This window comes from Dermacentor albipictus, chromosome 7 (assembly GCF_038994185.2).
Source record: "Dermacentor albipictus isolate Rhodes 1998 colony chromosome 7, USDA_Dalb.pri_finalv2, whole genome shotgun sequence".
NCBI classification, from domain to species: Eukaryota; Metazoa; Arthropoda; class Arachnida; order Ixodida; family Ixodidae; genus Dermacentor; species Dermacentor albipictus.
The window spans coordinates 116,496,692-116,509,135 of NC_091827.1; positions in this window are offsets into that span (position 1 = coordinate 116,496,692).

Sequence of the window (12,444 nt, forward strand, 5' to 3'; positions counted from 1 at the left end):
ATGACAGGAAGTAATCGCCAGACTGAGTGCACAAGATGCATATGGTTATGCGAAGGTTTAGGCTAGTCTTTTGAAGAAGTACCGCCTTTCAGCCACAGCTTTTCGGCAAGGGTCAAGAAGCACAGAGGAGAAGGATAGCGAGGCATATCCGGAGTTCGCATATAGCTTGCCAGCCAACCTAGTCGAGTGGTTGAAATTTGCGGAAGTGTATGAGAACAGAGACATGATTGTTGAATGCATGTGTCTAGAGCAGTTTTACAAAAGCATGCCGCAATTTGTGAAGCTGTGGGTGCAAGACAGAGGAAGTGTAATCATTGTGGACACAGCGGCTGAATGAGCCAAATAGTACGCAACGCGTATAAAGCTGAACGCCGAGAACGGAAATTGGGATGGTCGACATGGACCGCGGAAACCATTTCCTTTCAAAAATCATTTCGCAGATTAGGCGACCGGAGCCTGTAGACGTGGAGGAAAAGCCTTCAGAAAGAGCGAAGAGAAATAAAATAGGGAAACCATACAAAAAGAGCAGAAAGGAAAATTAGGATCTTTTAGACCGATCCGCTGCTATGTGTGCCACAAACTCGGACATATCGCTGTAAACTTCGGGAAGCCTAGCGTAGTTTTCTTCTGCGTGGATGAAAAAGACGAGACTATGGAACTTCAAGTTCATAACTTCAAGACCTGCAAGTTAGTGGGAAACAATTCCGGGTGCTGCGAGACAGTGCCGCCACTATGGACATTGTCCGTCCGTGTTACGTGACGGTAGGTGACTTCACTGGAGAAGTAGACTGGATCAAACAGGTTGTGGAAGAACACACCATGTGTCTGCCCATGGCCAAAGTCAAAATCAGTGGACCGTTCAGGGAGCTCGTGGCCGAGGCTGCTGCATCCAAATTTTTGTCGATGCAGTACCCCTACAGGTTTTCCGAATCGGTGGGATCAGTTACTGCGTGACAAAAGGCTTCAACTAGCGGAGTGGGTAGTAGAGGCGTTGACGCGAGGCCAAGCTCGTAAAATCACGTCGCTTTCGGCTGGAAATGCGAAAGCTGCTCCAGCGGAAGTAGCAAAAGCGGTAACTTCAGTAACCAAATCAAAGCTAGGCTCGAGGGATGAAAAAACGGTTGAGGAAACAATGCCAGCTGACCAGCTCAATGAGAGCGTATCACTAGGGTGTCAATGTTCACGCCTGCAGGCAGAGCCAGCTGACGCACTCGCAAGCGAGACAGGGTCGTTACTGTTACCGGCCTCAAAGAACATTGACCAGCTTTTTCGTGTGGCCAGCGAGTCACTGGAAGCCGAGCAAAAGAATGATAACAGCTTAGCGAAATTGCATCAAACAGCTAAAGAAGGCATTGCTAGGCGCAACGTGACGATACAAGAGAGAGGAGGATTGTTGTATCGGCAATGCAGGGACCAAAAGGGCAGGATTCTAGTTCAGTTAGCCGTACCTCCTAGATACAGGGCGGACATTTTGAGTCTCTTTCATAAAGATGGATGATCCGGCCACCTAGGCATGAAAAATCTAAGGGGAATTTGCTTAGGGAATACTACTGGCCAGACTCTTTCAAAGACGCAGAAAAGTTTGTAAGAGCATGCGACACCTGCCAGCGCTCGGGTAAGCCAGGAGAAACAATAAAAAGCTCCAATAAAACTAGTGCTCTTATTATCAGTACATTTCAGAAGACTTGAGATAGACACGATAGGGCCCCTACGAAATACCAAGTTGGCTTACAGGTACTTGTATACCATGCTGTGTCCGGCTACAAAGTTTCCAGAAGCAATCCCTCTGAAAGATCTCAGCTCACCCGAAGTAGTAGACGTGCTTTTGACAGTATTCGCACGAGTGGCGTTTCCTGTCGAAATTCAGGCGGATCAAGGGTCAGTTTTCACCTGCTCACTGACTTCCACATTCTTACAAAAGTGCGGGGTAAAGTTGATACGCAGTCCCGTCTGTCACTCTCAGTCAACTAGTGTAGAGAGGTGGCATTCAGTGCTTAAGGGAATTTTGCTGGCGCCCTGTTACGAGCACAAGGAGGACTGGGAGAATAGCCTTCTCGCCACTTTATTTGCTTTGCAAACGGCTCCTCATAAGGCTACAGGGTTCTCGCCAGCAGAACTAAAGTATGGGAGGACAGTCCGTCCTCCACTGAGAATGTTAAGAGAGATGTGGGAAGAAGGAGGAGACAGTCCAACAGTGGTAGAATACGTGCTAAATCTTCTGGAACGGCTAAGGGCAACACATGAAGTAGTCGAAAAGAACATGCGAGTAGCTCAAAAGAACACCAAATTCCATTACGGCAAGAATGCTAGGTTTCGTACATGTAACGCCGGCGACCAGGTATTGATTCTCAAACCTTCAAGAAAGAACAAGCTTGAAGTTCACTGGTACGGACCCAATAAAGTGCTGCACAAGCTTTTCCATAATACCCATGCATCTGAAAGTGCCCGGTCGCAGGAAGAAGGTGAGGATATACCACTGTAATTTGATGAAGCCGTACGTAGAGCGGAGTGGAGTCGTTAACTTTATCATCAAGGAGCAGGATGACACTAGTACCGAGTTTAATGAGTAGAAGGTGACCTCGAATTCTCATATCAGCCTGGAAGAAGTCGTAGAACATTCGGTAAGCCCGCATGCTCTTAGTCCCGAGCAGCTAGATGAGATAAGAGGGCATGGTAAGGGAATATCTCGACAGCTTCAGCGATCGGCCAGGTGGAACCAAACTAATGACGCATGCAATAGAGATGACATCAAGCGAACCTGTAAGATAAAAGCTTTACAGGGTGTTTCCACGAGAAACAGAAATTATGGAGGCAGAGATACAGCGCATGCTAGAGTTGGGAGTTATTGAGCCCACTGAGAGTGACTACACGTCACCACTAATACTTGTAGAAATCCCTAATAAGGACTCTCGTCCATGTGTTGACTGCTGGAAGTTAAATACCATCACTAGGGATCAGCTGTACATGATACCCTACATTGAGCAACGAAATAAAAGGGTGGGTGCTGCTAAATACATTTCAATTATAGATCTCGTGCGCAGATACTGGCCAGTTCCCCTTTCAGAAAGTGCCAGCCCCTATGCCGCACTAATCTCATATGTAGGCACATTTCGCCCTCTCGCCCTTAGCTCCGGGCTGAAGAACGCGCCGTTTAACTTCTCTAAGTTAACGGATATTGTCCTAAAAAATTTGCAGGAGTTCGCATTGCGATATCTTGTTGCTGTCGCATTTTTTTCTGACAGCTGGAAACACCACGCATTGCACCTCAAGCAAGTGTTCTCGCGGTTGAGGAAAGCAGCTTTAACGATGAAGGCGGAAGAAAATGTAGGTTTGGTGGCTCGCAGGTTACTTATCTGGGCCAGGTTGTCGGCCAGTGCCCGAGACAACCGGCTGACATGAAATCAGCTATGATTGGAGATTTTTCACATCTGCACACGAAAAGAGACATTCGTTTATTTTTGGGAATTGTTCGGTACTATCAACTGTGCATTCCGCATTAATCGCAAATAACAAGTCCTTTAACGGACGCCCACCAAAAGGGAGCACCGAATAGCGTGCACTGGGATAAGGACAAAGAGAACGCTTTCCAAGGTTTGAAAACCCTATTTGTTTTTTGTCCTGTGCTTCGCGCACCAGCCTACTCAATGGAATTCCTAGTTCAGTGCCACGCAAGTGACACGGATATGGGCATGGTACTGAGCTCGGCGACGATAATAAGGAACGTCCGGTCATCTGTGCCAGCTGTAAGCTAACTGTAAGAGAGGAAGCCTACAGCGCTTCAGAGAAGGAATGTGCTTGCTTAGTTTGGGCAGCCCAGAAGTTGTGTTACTTGTATGGAGCGAGGTTCATCTTCGAGACCGACCACAGTCCTCTGACTTGGCTCGATCAAATGTAACACAAAAATGACCGCTTCCTCCGATGTAGCTTCACTCTCAAGAGAACATCTTCTCCGTTAGGTATAACAAGGAAAAGTTTCATAGCAATGCGAATAGTTTGAGCAGGCTAATTTGAATTCCGCGTTTAAGGATCCCACCTAAATTTTGGGGGTTGTTATTGTCAATTTTGTTAAGCGAAGAATATCCCCTCTCATTTACCAGGACTCCATCCGCGATCGCGCAATTAGTCAGCACGTGCTTCAAAAATTGGCGTAGCGAAATGCAGTATTTGTTGTTTAGGCACTTAAGTTTTCTTTGAAGCCGAGGGGGTCTAAAGTAAGAGCCAAGATACGTCATCTCGGCGCAGGGCCGTGTTGAGGGTTCACATTGCAGTTGCCTGTCCATGTTGGATGCTTTGGGCGGTGTCATCATTTAACAGCTGGTCGCGGCAAACCAAGGCATCCCCCCTTGCCACCAGCGATTCTCTTCCCACCCAGCGGTTTTCAGCAATGGCCAGTCGAGATTTTCCAGGCCTAGGAGGAGCTGTTACGATCGGCCTGCGGGCGATGACGATATACGGAGAAGCAACCTCTGAAGCCTTCCCACCCCACTCCGACGACTCGCTTTGTAAGGACGACAATGCACCGCATCAACAGCCCGTCGGCGCCACCATGTCTAGACTCGGTCAGCGGACCTAGTATTGTTAGTAGGTTCGCCGTCACCGTCTCGCTTTGTTTTGAGTGGGGCAACTCCTGAAAGAAGATGTTTTTCGGTATGGTTTCGCTGGCCCCAGAAGTGGTGAGTCAATGGACAGACGTGGCGGCCACTGTCTGTGGTGTCAGCTGTGGGATCAAAAAGGCGCCTGATTGGTTCAAGACATCTGTCTGCGAGAACCCTCTGACCTCGGTGTGTTGAGTGAAACCTGTGTGGAAGTGAGTTTGTAAACCCTCTCCCTCAAATACGGGTCGGCTACGATGACTGTGAACGCCACCAGGTCGAAGGTTGAATAGCCGTTTTCCCTCACTTAAGGATCTAGGGAGGATAGAATGTCTATAAGCAGCCGTTGCGCGGCTGCTGGGTGTGCTTTCTCTTTCAGTCATGCTAGACTGAAGAACTGTAACGTTCTCATGTAGATACTGTAAATAAATCCCAGATGGCTTGTTCTCGGTGAGAACAAATCTCTCCCTTCAACAACATCCTCGACGTGGATGAGTTGTACGACAGCATGTTCAAGCTACCATCTATTTCATACCCGACCCAAATCATTCCAAGCAATGTTCAACCCAGTGTATGAGAGCATTAAATATTTATACTCCCACTTGCATTTCCCTCTTGTAAATGCGAGATGCCTGTAGGCTACGCGCATGCCTGACAGGTAATAAGTCGAGCCATTAGCACGCCGGATGGGTTGGCTCACTTTCATTTGACTAGCTCTCGTGCATTAGAAATGCGAAGAATCAATGGAATACACTAATACGAAGAAATAGCTTGATAACGGGCAAAAGAGTGCCACTGGAAACAAAGTTGACTCCACGTATACACAATACCTCGCAACAAGATATATAAATATACGTATAGATCTCCAATAAATGAGCGTATCTAAGAAAAGGTCACTGCTTATAATGCGTCAAACAAGGCAAATAAACACGTTGCGAAATCACAGATTCACAGATCGCAGAATTTTAGGGCCCTCCCCCCTTCCCACCGCTCCCGCCGAAGTATCACGCGCGATGGAAGGCGGTGCGCTTCCTCTCCGCTTTGTCCCTTGCGCAAACAAGACTGAGCCACCATAGTCAGCTCACTCATGCCACCCCCCTCCGGCCTACCATTACACTCTGACACACAGCGTGCGGCGCGCAGTCACGATGTTATCGCCCTTAGACTTCATACGAAATTTCGCCTGAAAATTCCATATAATTGTACTATAATAAGAGTATCCGGCCAGTGAAGCGTCCCATGGCCCATTGCTTTCCGCAGAAGAAGTAACAAAATCGAACTTTCACGGTGCGAAAATTCTCTGCGCCGCAACAATGTCTTCTTTTTTTCTTTTGTGGGGCGGTGCCCCGAAATGAAAGAAACACAAAGGAAAGCATGTTGGCCACAATCGAATGCCTAGTATGGGCACCTAATATGGCTACTGAAGGAGTATGGAAGAAAACGCGAGACGCTTCGTCCACTGAGAACCATGCGCGCACTGCTCGCTAGCCTACACCTGCGAGACAAGAATTTCCGGAGAGGTAACGCTCAAGCGAATGCGCAGCAGTCCCCCGAGTCCCCACAGTGATGGCCGCGAGCTACTAATGTTCCTTTTCCCGTCTGCTAGCCAGAAAGCGTCTACAACTCTGTCAGGCGAAGATCCACTCAGCCAGAGAATAACGAAAGCCCATCGAAGTGGCCGCGTGGTGGTGGGCGCTATACGAGAAGAAGGCATGCGCTCTGGCTGGCTCAGGCAGCCCGTGGGGATTTGTGCCGTCGTGACAGAGGAAATAATATCAATCCTGCTTGCACCTGCGCCAAAGCATTCATGTCAAGACGCTGAATCAGCAAAATTAACTACGTTCTTGTATATATATATATATATATATATATATATATATATATATATATATATATATATATATATATATATATATATATATGTGTGTGTGTGTGTGTGTGTGTGTGTGTGTGCGCGCGTGTGTGTGCGTGTGTGTGTCAGAACGTAGTTACTTTTACTGATTTCGTGGCTTGACATGGATGCTTTGGCATGGTGCAAATAAACATTGATATTTTTTCTTGTGTCGCGACGGCGCTAATGAACCCCCACAATACTTCGGCTCATCGAACCTCGCTGCCTGCTTTGTCAGCTTGCCTGATAGCGTGTTGACTTGGCTTGTCTCGTTGTTTGGTCCAATGTACGCCTTTAGAAAATCTAATGCACCTTTAGCGTCGAATTTTTACAACAAGAAACTCGCAACTTTCTGGAACGGAAGACCTAATGCACAACTTTGCAAATGTCGATGGACTTCTCACATCAAAATTTATGAGAACATTGTACCCATTACGTTTCCGAATTTAAATCCATGCGCCCCACAGATAATGCCACTTGCGCGAGGAGCCGCGACGAGCCCGCTCACCATAAAAACACCCTTGAAACTTTGTGCTCGAATGGGGCTCTTTGCGTTCTGTAATTCCAGGTCAATGGGCGTTGCCACGAAATCCACTTCGAGTTCGCGATGTTTGTGCTGAAATGTATACACATTTGCAAGCGTGAAAAACACATTCTAGACAAAATGCAGAATGATTTCCGTCGCCGGGGCTTGCTTTCGTTAGCGAAGCATGACAAAACGAAAAAAAATGGGGGGGGGGGGCAGCGCGGCTGATGCCCCGTAAGTCCCCCCGCCACTTTGCACACCCCTGATTAGCAAGTACAAGTTTAATACTGGCTTTGATTTCGAAGCACTAATTTGCCCAAGAAGTCGTTTTCGATTTTTTTTCTGTTTTCCGTTCTCTTTGATTATCCCTACCTCCTTCTTTTTTGCTCTTTCTGTGCTGCGCTACAAGCTTAAAACAGTCATGACATACCAACCCGCCCAAACTGCCATGCTTTTGTCCTTTTCGAATAACCTTTGGTCTGAATTCTTATTAAATACAATAATGAAGGACAAATAAGTGAAAAAGAAGGTATAGTTTACTATGGGGCCAATTCACACTAACTTTTGGAGAACAGAAAATCTCATAAGCAAAAAAAAATATAAGGTTACAAATAATGGCATGCTAGAGTCATCGCGTTTATTATGGGCTATTACACGAAGGGAGTATTCGTTCTACGGGACCAATTTATTTGTGCTAGGTACAGGGCGATGTTACTAGGCAGTATAACAAATGAGTCAGAACGAGTAATATTCTTTTCAGTATGTTCTCTCCCTTGCGACATTACCTCTCTGATACTCGTTTCTGAAAGGCCTGCTTATTTTGTTACATAACTGCAAATTTCCATCCGTAAAATTACCTACGTATTTAAACCAGCCAGTGTGTTCAATTGCTCAATATTTCACAAGAATTTTGACATTAACAAAGATCTGCGGGAATGTAACATTGTATATTTAGTTTTTTAGTAGTTTTTAGTTTTTAGTTTTTTGTTATTTAGTGTTAGCAGTAGGTTGTGTAGTTAAAAGGCAATCAATATTTAGCACAAAAAAAATATTTGGTGGTATTTTGACCGGACAGATTACTTGTTCAAGGTATGCGAAGTTTAAACGGGTAATTCCTAATTTTCTTCCCTCGGCTGTTTTAATACATTTGACATAAGATCACCATGCAACGATGTCGACTTTTGTTTGCTTTTGCTAATGAGTCATTCGTAGTTTAACACATAATTTTTTTATCTTAAAGAGCTTTTCCATCGGCTAATTAAATGTGAAGCACATGCAAGCTACCAGGATATAGGATTGCAAAGCGTCATCACGTGGGCTCCGAGTCCTGGTTCGGTAACCCTGTGGCCACTAAGCCACAGGCACGTCAAGGGTGCACACAACAAAGAAGAAGCTCGCTTTTTGCACATGGAATGCAGGCACGGATTTGTGAAGACAGATGTAAATGTAAATTGAAATATTTTTGTGGCGCCCACTGATCAGCTCATTCGTTTTTCGAAATATATTCTCTTTCCAAGCTCAAGCGTACATTGCGAAACGTATGCTGGAAGCGTGCGTATAACTTATCAAAATATCAATCTATGGGCTTCATCCTATTAAAAAATACAGCAGTGGCATGATGCTCAGGAGTATCAACGCACTTTATCTTTAACTATTGGTGGCTTCTACACTCAACGACCAAATGCAGTGTTCTTATTGTGGAAGTGCTTGAACGAAAGTGTCGAATTTCGTTACAGTGAATATAGAAACAGCTGCTGATATTAGGACGTAAACGAAAGGTACAAACATATATTCTAAATTTCTTTACTTACCCCTGGCATGCTTGCGTCTCATTCCAGCACGGCAATGTGAGTTGTGAGGATATTTGCGTACGAGGGGACAGGTGCTTATCACTGGTTCAAGAATCTGAACATTTGAGGAGAGTTGAATCAACTCTGTGATCAAGGACACATTGCAGCAAGCATGCTGCAGAGCACTTAACCAAACGTGACCATGCAGGAAACGCACTCCAGGGTTTACTGCCGCTCTATTGTGCCCTTTGTGCATTTGTACTTTGAGAAAACATGAAATCGGCCCTCTGTCATATGTTGCGCGTGTATTGTGCCTTCAGAACATGTTGAACCAAGCTGTAAAAGCAGCAACCAGAACTGAGCACCTGCCAACACGTGGCCTTCCTGTCGTATGAAAAATGAAATAACGACAGGTATAAACGTTACGACCGCTAAAGGGAAACAGCTGTGGCTCAGAATACCTTTACAACACATGTGTGTGTTTCATATACTTACTCATAATTTTGAAGCCGTAAAGTTTTCGTGGCTTTTGAGTTAAAAAGAAACATGAGCGAAAGTCACCACAGACCTATACTCATTAGCCAATGTCGTCGTCAAATCGGCACAGATTGAGCGGCCTTTGCCCCGCGCACCATGTAGGTAACGGCTGCGAATTTTGGTTTGTTGATCAATGTTTACAGAATGTGGCTCTTTACTGAAAGCAGCTTTCGAGGGAATAAAGTTTATGGTAGGGCTCAAAAAAGTTTCCTTCTGGATCATTGTTACAGATGCCGAGAAGGCAAGTTGTCTATGAAATATCTGAAAGTTTTGTTTTCATGCGGAGCATTCTGCTTATTCGAGGCACTTTGCGGCAGGCCGGTAGTTTTGTACGGTACTTCGCTTCGTGTCTCGCTATACTTCGCGCACCTGTAATAAAAAAAGCAAAAAGAAATTATTTAGTGACAGTGAATATGCAATTCTGCGTATGAGCAGAGCGACCCAATGCTCTAACTGGTAGGCCACTATTACACGCATACTCCACTCGCACCAAAGCCGCAGAGCTCTTTGAAATGCTTGTCCTATGCGTCACCTACCAGGTGCTTGTGTGTTCTTTTTTTGCGTCAAAGCTCTTGTATTGAAACGTGGTGTTAGGTTGCAGAGTGTGCGGAATTGGGCCACATTTAGCAGGACTTTCTTTATAGCAGTGAACACAATGGAAAAAAAATTGCGACGCTGCACTGATTTCATGATCAGTCCAGGCAAAACAGGTTTTCATGTTTTATTCCTGAAGTTAAAATGTCTGTCACTTTAGCATACAGCACACAGCACAGCAATACGCACTATCGCGCTCAATATGAGCTGCACCACGCGAGCCGTTGTTGCAGTGATGTTCAACAGTAAAACATAAGATGGTGTTGCCAGTTGAGCAATGCGCTTCTCCCTATGTTTACCATCATCAGCTTTCTTCGCACAGCGATAATAAATACACTGGCCAGTGGTAAGGTACCACGTCATTGCGTATTAGGTAAAGAAAATAAAAATTAAATATTCCCGCAATGTCGAAACAGGCTGCGCTAAGCTGGAATGAGTTATGGGCAGCTATGTGGGCAGCTATGCGGGCAGCTATATTGTTCCGCGAAGAAAGCAGACAACATAAAGAACGGTCATAGACGCATTTGTGTAATGGCACAGCCCTCTTCTCATTTTTGTCGACAGTTTACAACCATGGCCGTGGCTCGCGTGTTGCCGTTCATATTGAGTACGATAGCACGCATAATTGTCCAGCATGCAGTCGCTGACGATGTCACATTCCGTGATTTTCTCGCCTACACTTGCACATACCTGATGTAGGGTACTGTTGCCGTTTTTGAGGGCGACAGAATTGGACAGGCGGCTGTAGCCTGAACAGATGTTGATAGTGCGGCAAGTGTCACTGTGCTGTGCGATGACAGTATTCGGTGACAGTGACGGATTGTGATTGTGTGTCTGCGCTCCTTCCGCTCCTTATCTCTACTTTGTTACCACTTTGCCTCCCCCTCCCCTCTCTCCCCAGCGCAGGGTAGCCAACCGGATCTTTTTCTCTGGTTAACCTCCCTGCCTTTCCCTTTTCCCCCCCTCTCTCTCTCTCTCTCTATGCGTTGAACGTCAGGCGGCTGCGTGTCGTCCCACATATGTTCATATCACAACACTGCTGTTCGACCGTCTTATTCGAATGCGTTTGTCTACATGGTAAAGCTTTTTGTAAAGTCAAGCCATGCTGGGAAACCAGCTACCAGCAAAACGGCCCGCCGTGGTTGCCAAGTGGATATGGTCATGGGCTGCAAAGCAGAAGGTCGCAGGATCAAATCCCGGCCAGGGCAGCCCCATTACGAAGAGAGAGAAAAGGGACAACACCCTTGTACTTCGTTTTAGGTGCACGTTGAAGAAACCGAGGTCGTCGAAATTTCCGGTTCACCGATGGAATAACTGTGCGCATGAGATGAATATCACCCCGTTCAGTATTACAAAGCCGACGTCTTCTTTACATTTGCAATTTTTAGTGCGAATAGCATTCTTTCGCTTAATTCAATCGTTCTGAGCATGTCTATCTATCTATCTATCTATCTATCTATCTATCTATCTATCTATCTATCTATCTATCTATCTATCTATCTATCTATCTATCTATCTATCTATCTATCTATCTATCTATCTATCTATCTATCTATCTATCTATCTATCTATCTATCTATCTATCTAAATCCAAGCCTAATAGGCCGTGTCACCGCCAAGCAAGCAATAATAGTGTCGTGTCACCGCCAAGCAAGTTGAAGACATGCTTGACCGTGGTGTTATCAAGCCATCCTGCAGCCCTTGGTCATCGCACGTAGTACTCATTAAGAAAAAAGATGGCTCCATTCATTTCTGTGTGGACTGTCATCACCTCAACAAGATTACGCGAACAGATGTCTATCCTCTACCACACATAGATGACGCCCTGAATTGTCTACATGGTGCTGAATTCTTTTCTTCTTTGGACTTGCGATCGGGCTATTGGCAAGTGCCAGTGGATGAATCTGAGCGCTCGAAAACAGCTTTCATTACGCGTGATGGCCTGTATGAGTTTAAAGTAATACCACTCAGCCTCTGCAATGCGCCCGCGACATTCGAAAGAATGATGGACAATATTCTGCGAGGCCTCAAATGGAAGACGTCCCTGTGTTATTGAGACGACGTGGTAGTTTTCTCCACTGATTTCACCACTCACCTCTCGTCTACGCGAAGTCCTTACTTGCCTTGCCTCCGCCGGCCTCGAACACAACTTGAAAAAGTGCCGCTTCGCTGCCCGCCAGCTGACCATACTTGGCCATGTCGTTTCCAAAGACGGCGTCCTTCCCGACCCTGACAAACTTCGTGCTGTCACAGAATTTCCGCGGCCGACTACACTGAGAGAGCTCCGAAGTTTTATCGGCCTTTGCTCTTATTTTCGACGCTTTGTGCGCAATTTTGCCTGCATCATCGCTCGCCTGACGAAGCTCCTGGCTGGCCCAGGTGACCTTCGCGATTGGACTCCGGCATGTGACGAAGCCTTCACCACTTTGCGTCGTCTGATTACCTCAGCGCCTGTTCTACGCCACTATGACCCGACTGCACCGACAAAAGTTCATACGGACGCCAATGGCGTTG